Source organism: Macaca fascicularis, chromosome 11, assembly GCF_037993035.2.
Source record: "Macaca fascicularis isolate 582-1 chromosome 11, T2T-MFA8v1.1".
Lineage (NCBI taxonomy): Eukaryota > Metazoa > Chordata > Mammalia > Primates > Cercopithecidae > Macaca > Macaca fascicularis.
In genome coordinates, this window is record NC_088385.1 from 36540057 (window position 1) to 36552160 (window position 12104).

The 12104-nt window shown below is 37.2% G+C and overlaps 1 pseudogene; it reads left to right on the top strand.

Annotated features, from left to right (window-relative positions):
* The first annotated feature begins 2010 nt into the window (after positions 1-2010).
* On the top strand, positions 2011-3052 carry LOC102128682 (ribonuclease H1 pseudogene; annotated as a pseudogene).
* The last annotated feature ends 9052 nt before the right edge of the window (positions 3053-12104 follow it).

Genomic DNA, 12104 nt, shown 5'->3' on the forward strand with positions numbered 1-12104 from the left:
ATTGGAAAAATATTCTGTATTTAAAAATTATTCATATATATTATACACATATAATTTGTGTGTATATAATTTGAAAATTTTATAGATATATACTATATATATAACAGAAAGATTGCCTCTGATAGATAGTATTATGGGTAGTTTCCTTATCAAATACATTTTTTGCTTTTCTAATTTATCTGTAATGAACATGTAATACTTATATAATAAAGGAAAAACTAGTAATTGAAAAGTGTTTACTATAATTCCACTCTGGCCAAGACACATGTATATTTTAATATACATATATGCATATAATTTATACAAATTATATATGTATGTATTATGTATATATTGCTTATATATGCATATACATATATCACTTTGTGTGTGTGTGAATATATTTATATGAGCTACATACAGAAATTTTTTTAGATGTTGAATATCAGGTAGTTCAGGACAGTGCTAGGGGAAAAAAAAAGGAAAAGTAAAGGAAAGGTCCTAGGGATCTGTGAGCTGAAATCTGAAGTTCTCACCGTGCTGGAATACATAGAATGTTCTAAATAGCTAAATGAGAGATACTTTGCTGAAAAATACAGTTACTTCAGTTGATATTGAAAGACACTTAGGGAAAGACTTTTCGACCACTACAGTAATGGTTACTCTCAGAAAATTCTAGCAAAATTTAAGCACAAAATTCAAAAGGATAAGATTAATTGACCAATTTTGTATATTTAGAAAACCCCATTGTCTCAGCCCAAAATCTCCTTAAGCTGATAAGAAACTTCAGCAAAGTCTCAGGATACAAAATAAATGTGCAAAAATCACAAGCATTCTTATACACCAGTAACAGACAAACAGAGAGACAAATCATGAATGAACTTTCATTCACAATTGCTTCAAAGAGAATAAAATACCTAGGAATCCAACTTACAAGGGATGTAAAGGACTTCTTCAAGGAGAACTACAAACCACTGCTCAGTGAAATCAAAGAGGACACAAACAAATGGAAGAACATACCATGCTCATGGATAGGAAGAATCAATATCGTGAAAATGGCCATACTGCCCAAAGTAATTTATAGATTCAATACCATCCCCATTAGGCTACCAATGAGTTTCTTCACAGAATTGGAAAAAACTGCTTTAAAGTTCATATGGAACCAAAAAAGAGCCCGCATCTCCAAGACAATCCTAAGTCAAAAGAAGAAAAGCTGGAGGCATCACGCTACCTGACTTCAAACTCTACTACAAGGCTACAGTAACCAAAACAGCATGGTACTGGTACCAAAACAGAGATATAGACCAATGGAACAGAACAGAGCCCTCAGAAATAATACCACACATCTACAGCCATCTGATCTTTGACAAACCTGAGAGAAACAAGAAATGGGGAAAGGATTCCCTATTTAATAAATGGTACTGGGAAAATTGGCTAGCCATAAGTAGAAAGCTGAAAGTGGATCCTTTCCTTTCTCCTTATATGAAAATTAATTCAAGATGGATTAGAGCCTTAAATGTTAGACCTAATACCATAAAATCCCTAGAAGAAAACCTAGGTAATACCATTCAGGACATAGGCATGGGCAAGGACTTCATTTCTAAAACACCAAAAGCAATGGCAATAAAAGCCAAAATTGACAAATGGGATCTAATTCAACTAAAGAGCTTCTGCACAGCAAAACAAACTACCATCAGAGTGAACAGGCAACCTACAGAATGGGAGAAAAATTTTGCTATCTACTCATCTGACAAAGGGCTAATATCCAGAACCTATAAAGAACTCAATGAAATTTACAAGAAAAAAACAAACAACCCCATCAAAAAGTGGGCAAAGGATATGAACAGCCACTTCTCAAAAGAAGACATTCATACAGCCAACAGACACATGAAAAAATGCTCATCATCCCTGGCTATCAGAGAAATGCAAATCAAAACCACAATGAGATACCATCTTACACCAGTTAGAATGGCAATCATTTAAAAAATCAGGGAACAGAGTCTAAATGCTTCCTGGTGCCAGGAGTGAGCGATGAGCTGGTTTGTGTTCCTGCCCCACAGAGTCGCCTTGGTTGCCGTGTCCTGCCCTCGCAGTTCTCCCGGGTTCGGGATGTTCTATGCCGTGAGGAGGGGCTGTAAGACCGGGGTCTTTCTGACCTGGAATGAGTGCAAAGCACAGGTGGACCAGTTTCCTGCTGCCAGATTTAAGAAGTTTGCCACAGAGGATGAGGCCTGGACCTTTGTCAGGAAATCTGCAAGTCTGGAAGTTTCAGAAGGGCAGGAAAATCAACATGGACAAGAATCGCAGATGAAAGCCAGCAAGCCACTCTGTGAGTCACTGGATGGAGATGGAGATGAAAGCACAGAGCCTATGCAAAGTACATGAAGCAGAGCATGGAGCCGGCGCCTCCAGTTAGCAGAGACACGGTTTCCTACATGGGAGACTTTGTTGTCATCTACACTGATGGCTGCTGCTACAGTAATGGGCATAGAAGGCAAGGAGCAGGAATCTGTGTTTACTGGGGGCCAGGCCATCCTTTAAATGTAGGCATTAGACTTCCTGGGCGACAGACAAACCAAAGAGCAGAAATCCATGCAGCCTGCAAAACCATTGAACAAGCAAAGGCTCAAAACATCAGTAAACTGGTTCTGTATACAGACAGTATGTTTACTATAAATGGTATAACTGTGTTCAAAGTTGGAAGGAAAATGGGTGGAAGACAAGTGCAGGGAAAGAGGTGATCAACAAAGAGGACTTCGTGGCACTGGAGAGGCTCAGTCAGGGGATGGACATTCAGTGGATGCACGTTCCTGGTCATTCGGGATTTATAGGCAATGAAGAAGCTGGTAGATTAGCCAGAGAAGGAGCTAAACAATCGGAAGACTGAGCCATGTGACTTTAGTCCTTGGGAGAACTTGAGCCAGTGGCTGTCTTGCTACTTGTACTTACTGGTGTGGAAAACAGCCTGCAGGTGAGACCATCGCGGTGATGGGCAGATGCATCTTTCACACGGAGTCAGGCACAGTGGCCTTCTGTGACACATTTTTATAAAAAATGGTTAAGTATATAATAAATTGAATTTTTGAGGTTGGAGAATTATGTGAGATTTCCTCATTATGTTTTCTGGGTTTGATACTGTTCTTGCTTGTTTTATTGCAGGCAAGCAAGGCAAATGGCCTAAAATGCTGTGGCTTATATTTTGATAAGAAATCAAAAACCCATTGGTTAAAAGATGCAACTCAGAAGTCTGGAAGTGTTCTAGAAGCTTCCATTTAACATCCAGTCGACGGGACTGAGTCTCCTGCTTGTATAGGTGACTTGTGTCCGTGGGTACATTAGAGAAACATGCTGCCCAGGGCCTGGGCATGCAGCTCAGTGGGCAGGGTGTAGGCTGGGTCTCAGCCCCACGTGCCAACTTGCTGGGCACTTAGTATAGGGCAAAGCCAGCCTGCAGGCGACCCTGGCTGCTAGGCCATTCTCTAGGAACAGCTACGATTTGCAAAGACTAAAATGCATAAATAAATCTTTCAAAAAAAAAATCAGGAAACAACAGGTGCTGGAGAGGATGTGGAGAAATAGGAACACTTTTACACTGTTGGTGGGATTGTAAACTAGTTCAACCATTGTGGAAAACAGTGTGGTGATCGATTCCTCAAGGACTAGAACTAGAAATACCATTTGACCCAACCATCCCATTACTGGGGATATACCCAAAGAATTATAAGTCATGCTGCTATAAAGACACATGTACACATATGTGCATTGCAGCACTATTCACAATAGCAATGACTTGGAATCAACCCAAATGTCCATCAGTGACAGACTGGATTAAGAAACTGTGGCACATATACACCATGGAATACTATGCAGCCATAAAAAAGGATGAGTTTGTGTCCTTTGTAGGGACATGGATGCAGCTGGAAACCATCATTCTCAGCAAACTATCACAAGAACAGAAAACCAAATACCGCATGTTCTCACTCATAGGTGGGAATTGAACAATGAGATCACTTGGACACAGGAAGGGGAACATCACATACCGGGTCCTATTGTGGGGAGATGAGAGGGGGGAAGGATAGCATGAGGAGATATACCTAATGTAAATGACGAGTTAATGAGTGCAGTGCACCAACATGGCACATGTATACATATGTAACAAATCTGCACGTTGTGCCCATGTACCCTAGAACTTAAAGTATAATTTAAAAAAGAGAAAAAAAGATTAATTGACCAAGAAATTAACTATCTGTGAAATATTTTTAAAAAGACAAGACAAAAACCCAACTCTACTCTCTCTAGAAGAAGACACTAACTCCAGATTCTCAGTCATCAGTATCCATAATTTCTGGCAGATGATACAAAAAATTTACACATGAAATGAAGCAGATAAATATAAGTAACTGAAGGAAGAGGTCAGTCAGCGGAAAAAACTCTGAGAGATGATCCAACTGCTGGAATTAGCAAAGATTTTAAATCATCTTAATCAAAAGTGTTCAAGGACTTTAAAACTGACCATAATAAATGAGCAGATGAACAGATGAGGGAATATTAACAGAGAAAGAGAGCCTATAGAAAGAATCAAATTGAAATTCTAAAAGTAATAAATAAAATATGTAATATAAAAAAATCCCTTTAATGCTATAAATTTTCCTCTTAACACTGCTTTAGCTGCATCCCAGAGATTCTGATATGTTGTCTTTGTTCTCATTGGTTTCAAAGAACTTGCTGATTTTTGCCTTAATTTCATTATTTACCCAGAGCCATTCAGGAGCAGGCTGTTCAAAGTTCATGTAGTTGAGTGGTTTTGAGTGGGCTTTTTAATCTTGACTTCTAATTTGATTATGCTGTGGTCTGATGGACTGTTATGATTTCAGTTATTTTGCATTTGCTGAGGAGTGTTTTACTTCCAATTATGTGATCGAATTTAGAGTAAGTGCCATGTGGCACTGAAAAAAAAAATGTATACTCTGTTGTCTTTGGTGGAGAGTTCTGTAGATATCTATCAGGTCCACTTAGTCTAGAGCTGAGTTCAAGTCCTGAATATCTTTATTAATTTTCTGTCTCGATGATTTTTCTAATACTTACAGCGGGGTATTAAAGGCTTCCACTATTATTGTATGGGGGTCTAAGTCCCTTTATAGGTCCCTCTAATAATTTGTTTTATGAATCTGGGTGCTGCTGTATTGGGTGCATACATATTTAGGATAGTTAGCTCTTCTTGTTTAATTGAACCCTTTAACATTATGTAATGCCCTTCTTTGTCTTTTTTGACTTTTGTTGACTTAATATCTATTTTGTCAGAAACCAGGATTGCAGCCCCTGCTTTTTTTCAGCTTTCCATTTGCATGGCAAGTATTCCATCATCTCTATTTTGAGTCTATGTGCATCTTTGCACACGAGATGTGTCTCTCGAACACAGCACACCAACAGGTATTGTCTTTGTATCCTGTTTGCCATTCAGTGTCTTTTAATTGGGGCGTTGAGCCCATTTACATTTAAGGTTAATATTGTTATGTGTGAATTTGATCCTGTCATCATGATGCTGGTTGGTTAATTTGGCAGATTTGTTAATGTAGTTGCTTCATAGTGTCATTGGTCTGTGTGCTTCAGTGTGTTTTTGTAGTGGCTGGTAATGGTTTTTCCTATCTATGTTTAGTGCTTCCTTTAGGAGCTCTCACAAGGCAGGTGGGGTGGTGACAAAATTCCTCAGCATTTGCTTGTCCGAAAAAGATTTTATTTCTCTTTCGCTTATGAATCTTAGTTTGGCTGGATGTGAAATTGTGGGTTGGAATTTTTTTTTTTGCTTTTTTTTAAAGAATGTTGAATATTCGCCCTCAATCTCTTCTGGCTTGCAGGGTTTTTTTCTGAGAGGTCCTCTGTTAGTTTGGTGGGCTTCCCTTTGTAGGTGACCTGGCCTTTCTCTGTTACTGTTCTTAACAGTTTTTCCTTCATTTTGACCTTGGAGAACCTGATGATTACGTGTCTTGGGGTAGATCTTTTCCTGGAGTATCTTATTGGAGTTCTCTGGATTTCCTGAATGTGAATATTGGTCTGTCTTGAAAGATCTCAAATTAGCAACCTAACATCACAACTAAAACCTAACAACACAAAAGCAAACCAACCCCAAAACTAGCTAAAGACAAGAAATAACCAAGATCAGAGCAGAACTCAAGGAGATAGGGACACAAATAAAAACTTTCAAAAAAAATCAATGGATCCAGGAGTTGGTTATTTGAAAAAATTAATAAAAAAGATGGACCACTAATGAGACTAATAAAGAAGAAGAGAGAAGATTCAAATAAACATGATCAGAAATGAAATGCAGGATACCACTACTGACCCCACAGAAATACAAACAAGCATCAGAGAATACTATAAATACCTCTATGCAAATAAACTGGAAAATCTAGAAGAAATAGATACATTCCTAGACACATAAACCTTCTCAAGACTAAACCAAGAAAAAGTTGAATCCCTGAATAGATAAGTTCTGAAATTGAGGCAGTAATAAATAGCCTACCAACCAAAGAAAAAGCCCAGGTCCAGATTGATGTGCAGCTGAATTATGCCAGAGGTAAAAAGAGGAACTGGTACAATTTCTTCTGAAACTATTCCAAATAATTGAAAAGGAGTTACTTCTCCCTAAGTCATTTTATGAGGCCAGCATCATCCTAATACCAAAACCTGGCAGAGACAACAAGAAAAAAGAAAACTTCAGGCCAATATCCCTGATGAACACTGATGCAAAAATCCTCAATAAAATACTTGTAAACCAAATTCAGCAGCACATCAAAAATCTTAACAGCCATGATTAAGTTGGCTTCATCCCTGAAATGCAAGGCTGGTTCAACATACACAAATCAATAAATGTAATTCATCATATAAACAGAACTAAAAACAAAAACCACATGATTATTTCAATAGACAAAGAAAAGGTCTTTGATAAAATTTAACACCCCTTCATGTTAAAAAAAAAGAACCTCTCAATAAACTAGGTATTGAAGGAACATACCTCAAAATAATAAAAGCCATTTATGACAAATCTGCAGCCAATATCATACTGAATGGGCAAAATCTGGACTCATTCCTCTTGAAAACTGGTACAAGAAAAGAATGCCCTCTCTCTCCACTCTTATTCAACATAGTGTTGGAAGTTCTGGCCAGGGCAATCAGGCAAGAGAAAGAAATAAAGGGTATTCAAATGGGAAAGGATGAAGTCAAATTATCTTTGTTTGCAGATGACATGATCCTATATTTAGAATACCCCATTGTCTCAACCCAAAAACTTCTTTTTTTCTTTTTTTGACTATCTTTTTTTTTCTTTCTCTTTCTTTTTATTATTATTATTATTATACTTTAAGTTCTAGGGTACATGTGCGTAACGTGCAGGTTTGTTACATATGTATACTTGTGCCATGTTGGCGTGCTGCACCCATCAACTCGTCAGCACCCATCAACTCGTCATTTACATCAGATATAACTCCCAATGCAATCCCTCCCTCCTACCCCCTCCCCATGATAGGCTCCGGTGTATGATGTTCCCCTTCCCGAGTCCAAGTGATCTCATTGTTCAGTTCCCACCTATGAGTGAGAACATGAGGTGTTTGGTTTTCTGTTCTTGCGATAGTTTGCTGAGAATGATGGTTTCCAGCTGCATCTATGTCCCTACAAAGGACACAAACTCATCCTTTTTTATGGCTGCATAGTATTCCATGGTGTATATGTGCCACATTTTCTTAATCCAGTCTGTCACTGATGGACATTTGGGTTGATTCCAAGTCTTTGCTATTGTGAATAGTGCCGTAATAAACATACGTGTGTATGTGTCTTTATAGCAGCATGATTTGTAATCCTTGGGTATATACCCAGTAATGGGATGGCTGGGTCATATGGTACTTCTAGTTCTAGATCCTTGAGGAATCGCCATACTGTTTTCCATAATGGGTGAACTAGTTTACAATCCCACCAACAGTGTAAAAGTGTTCCTATTTCTCCACATCCTCTCCAGCATCTGTTGTTTCCTGACTTTTTAATGATTGCCATTCTAACTGGTGTGAGATGGTATCTCATTGTGGTTCTGATTTGCATTTCTCTGATGGCCAGTGATGACAAGCATTTTTTCATGTGTCTGTTGGCTTTATGAATGTCTTCTTTTGAGAACTGTTTGTTCATATCCTTTGCCCACTTTTTGATGGGGTTGTTTGTTTTTTTCTTGTAAATTTGTTTGAGTTCTTTGTAGGTTCTGGATATTAGCCCTTTGTCAGATGAGTAGATTGCAAAAATTTTCTCTCATTTTGTAGGTTGCCTGTTCACTCTGATGGTAGTTTCTTTTGCTGTGCAGAAGCTCTTTAGTTTAATGAGATCCCATTTGTCAATTTTGGCATTTGTTGCCGTTGCTTTTGGTGTTTTAGAAATGTAGTCCTTGCCCATGCCTATGTCCTGAATGGTATTACCTAGGTTTTCTTCTAGGGTTTTTATGGTATTAGGTCTAACGTTTAAGTCTCTAATCCATAGATGTAGAAAAGGCCTTTGACAAAATTCAACAGCCCTTCATGCTAAAAACACTCAATAAATTCGGTATTGATGGAACGTATCTAAAAATAATAAAAGCTATTTATGACAAACCCACAGCCAGTATCATACTGAATGGGCAAAAACTGGAAAAATTCCCTTGGAAAACTGGCACAAGACAGGGGTGCCCTCTCTCACCACTCCTATTCAACATAGTGTTGGAAGTTCTGGCTAGGGCAATCAGGCAAGAGAAAGAAATCAAGGGTATTCAGTTAGGAAAAGAAGAAGTCAAATTGTCCCTCTTTGCAGATGACATGATTGTATATTTAGAAAACCCCATTGTCTCAGCCCAAAATCTCCTTAAGCTGATAAGAAACTTCAGCAAAGTCTCAGGATACAAAATTAATGTGCAAAAATCACAAGCATTCTTATACATCAGTAACAGACAAACAGAGAGACAAAACATGAATGAACTTTCATTCACAATTGCTTCAAAGAGAATAAAATACCTAGGAATCCAACTTACAAGGGATGTAAAGGACTTCTTCAAGGAGAACTACAAACCACTGCTCAGTGAAATCAAAGAGGACACAAACAAATGGAAGAACATACCATGCTCATGGATAGGAAGAATCAATATCGTGAAAATGGCCATACTGCCCAAGGTAATCTATAGATTCAATGCCATCCCCATTAAGCTACCAATGAGTTTCTTCACAGAATTGGAAAAAAACTGCTTTAAAGTTCATATGGAACCAAAAAAGAGCTCGCATTGCCAAGACAATCCTAAGTTAAAAGAACAAAGCTGGAGGCATCACGCTACCTGACTTCAAACTATACTACAAGGCTACAGTAACCAAAACAGCATGGTACTGGTACCAAAACAGAGATATAGACCAATGGAACAGAACAGAGCCCTCAGAAATAATACCACACATCTATAGCCATCTGATCTTTGACAAACCTGAGAAAAACAAGAAATGGGGAAAGGATTCCCTAGTTAATAAATGGTGTTGGGAAAATTGGCTAGCCATAGTAGAAAGCTGGAACTAGATCCTTTCCAAAAACTTCTTAAGCAGAAAAGAAACTTTAGCAAAACCTCAGGATACAAAATCAATGTGCAGAAATCACAAGCATTCCTATCCAACAACAGAAAAGCAGAAACCCAAATCACAAAAGAACTTTCATTCACAACTGCCACAAAGAATAAAATACCTAAGAATACAGCTAACAAGGGAAGTGAAGTACTTCTTTAAGGAGAACTACAAAACACTTCTTAAGAAAATCAGAGAGGACACAAGCAGATGCAAAAACGTTCCATGCTCATGGATAGAAAGAATCAATATCGTGACAAAAACCATACTACTCAAAGAAATTTATAGATTCAATACTATTCCCTTTAAACTACTATTGACATTCTTCACAGAATTAGAAAAAAAAACTATTTTAAAATTCTTATGCTACCAAAAAATAGCTAGAATAGCCACGTTAATCTTAAGCAAAAACAACAAAACTGAAGGCTTCACGCTACTTGACATCAAATGATGCTATGAGGCCACAATAACTAAAACAGCATGGTACTGGTACAAAAACAGGCACATAGACCCATGGAACAGAATAGAGGGCTTAAGAATAAAAAAACACACATCTACAACCATCTGATCTTTGACAAACCATACTAAAACAAGGAATGGGGAAAGGATTCCCTATCTATTAAATGGTGCTGGGAGAACTGGCTAGCCATATGCAGAAAATTGAAACTGGATGCCTTCCTTACACCTTATACAAAAATTAACTCAAGATGGATTAAGTATTTAAATATAAAACCCAAAACTATAAAAAACCCTAGAAGAAAATCTAGGCAATACCATTTAGGACATAGGCATAAACAAAGATGAAATCACCAAAAGCAATTGCAACAAAAGCAAATATTGACAAATGGGATCTAATTAAACTAAGGCACTACTGCACAGCAAATGAAACTATCATTAGAGCAGACAGACAACCCACAAAATGGGAGAACATTTTTACAATCTATCCATCTGACAAATGTTTGCTATCCAGAATCTACAAGGAAGTTAAGCAAATTTATAAGAAGAAAACACAAAACCCCATTAAAAAGTGGACAAAGAAAAAGAACAGACACTTCTCAAAAAAGACATACATGCGACCAACACATGAAAAATAGTCCAAGATCACAGATCATTAGAGAAATGTAAATCAAAACCACAATGAGATAACTTCTCATGCCAGTAAGAATGGCGATTATTAAAAAGTCAGGAAATAACAGATGCTGGCGAGATTGCAGATAAATAGGAATGCCTTTACACTGTCGGTGGGAATGTAAATTAGTTTAACCATTGTGGAAGACAGTGTGGCAATTCCTCAAAGATTTAGAACTGGAAATACCATTTGGCCCTGCAATCTCATTACTGGGTATATACCCAGAGGAATAGAAATCATTTTATTATACAGATATATGCACATGTATTTTCACTGCAGCACTACTCACAATAGCAAAGACAAGGGATCAACCCAAATGCCCATCAATAATAGACTGGATAAAGAAAATGTAGTACATATACACTGTGGAATACTATGCAGTCACAGAAAGGAACAAGATCATGTCCTTTGCAGGGGCATGGATGAAGCTGGAAGCCAGTATCTTCAGCAAACTAACTCAGGAACAAAAAACCAAACACCACATGTTCTCACTTGTAAGTGGGAACTGGACAATAAGAACACATAGACATGGCGGGGGAACAACATTTACTAGGGTCTGTTGATGGAGGGAGGAGTGGGAAGAGCATTAGGGAAAAGAGCTGATGCATGCTAGGCTTTATACCTAAATAATGGGTTGACTAGTGCAGCAAACCACAATAGCACATGTTTATCTTTGCAACAAAACCTGCACACCCTGCATATGTACCCTGGAACTTAAAACTAATAAATAAATAATAATTAATAATTAAATAAAATAAAATGAAAAATCCACTGGATAGCCTTAAATAAGATTGGATACAGAAGAAGAAAGAGTTGATATATTTAAAGATTTATTAATAGTTCTTATCTATTCTGAAGAACAGAAAAAATAAAGAAAATAAAGCATCAGTAATATATAGAAATTTATTATGAAGTATATCATGTGTGTTACGGATTCTGAGAGGAAGAAGAAGTAGAAGAAAATTTCATATATACCTAAAGAAATAATGGTCAAAAATCATCCAAACTTACTAAGAAAAATACCAATTCATAAATATAGGAAGCATCTTGAACCTCAAAGTATAAATATAAAGAAAAATACCCTTAGGTACAACATAGTCAAATTGGCAAAATCCAAAGGTAAGGGGAAAATTTTGAAAACATCTAGCAAGAAAAGATATATATTGCATGCAGGAGAAAAACCATGCAAACTACAACATACATTAATAAGAAATAGTGTAGATCAGAACATAATGGAATACTTTTATTTAAGTACAGAGGATAGAGGTAATGAATTGGAATTGCGTGTTCAGTGCAAATATCCTTAAACCATGAGGGAAAATTTAAGACAGTTTTCAGATAAGAAAATTCAAATTTTTAAATTAACAGACACACAGTACAAGAAATATTAA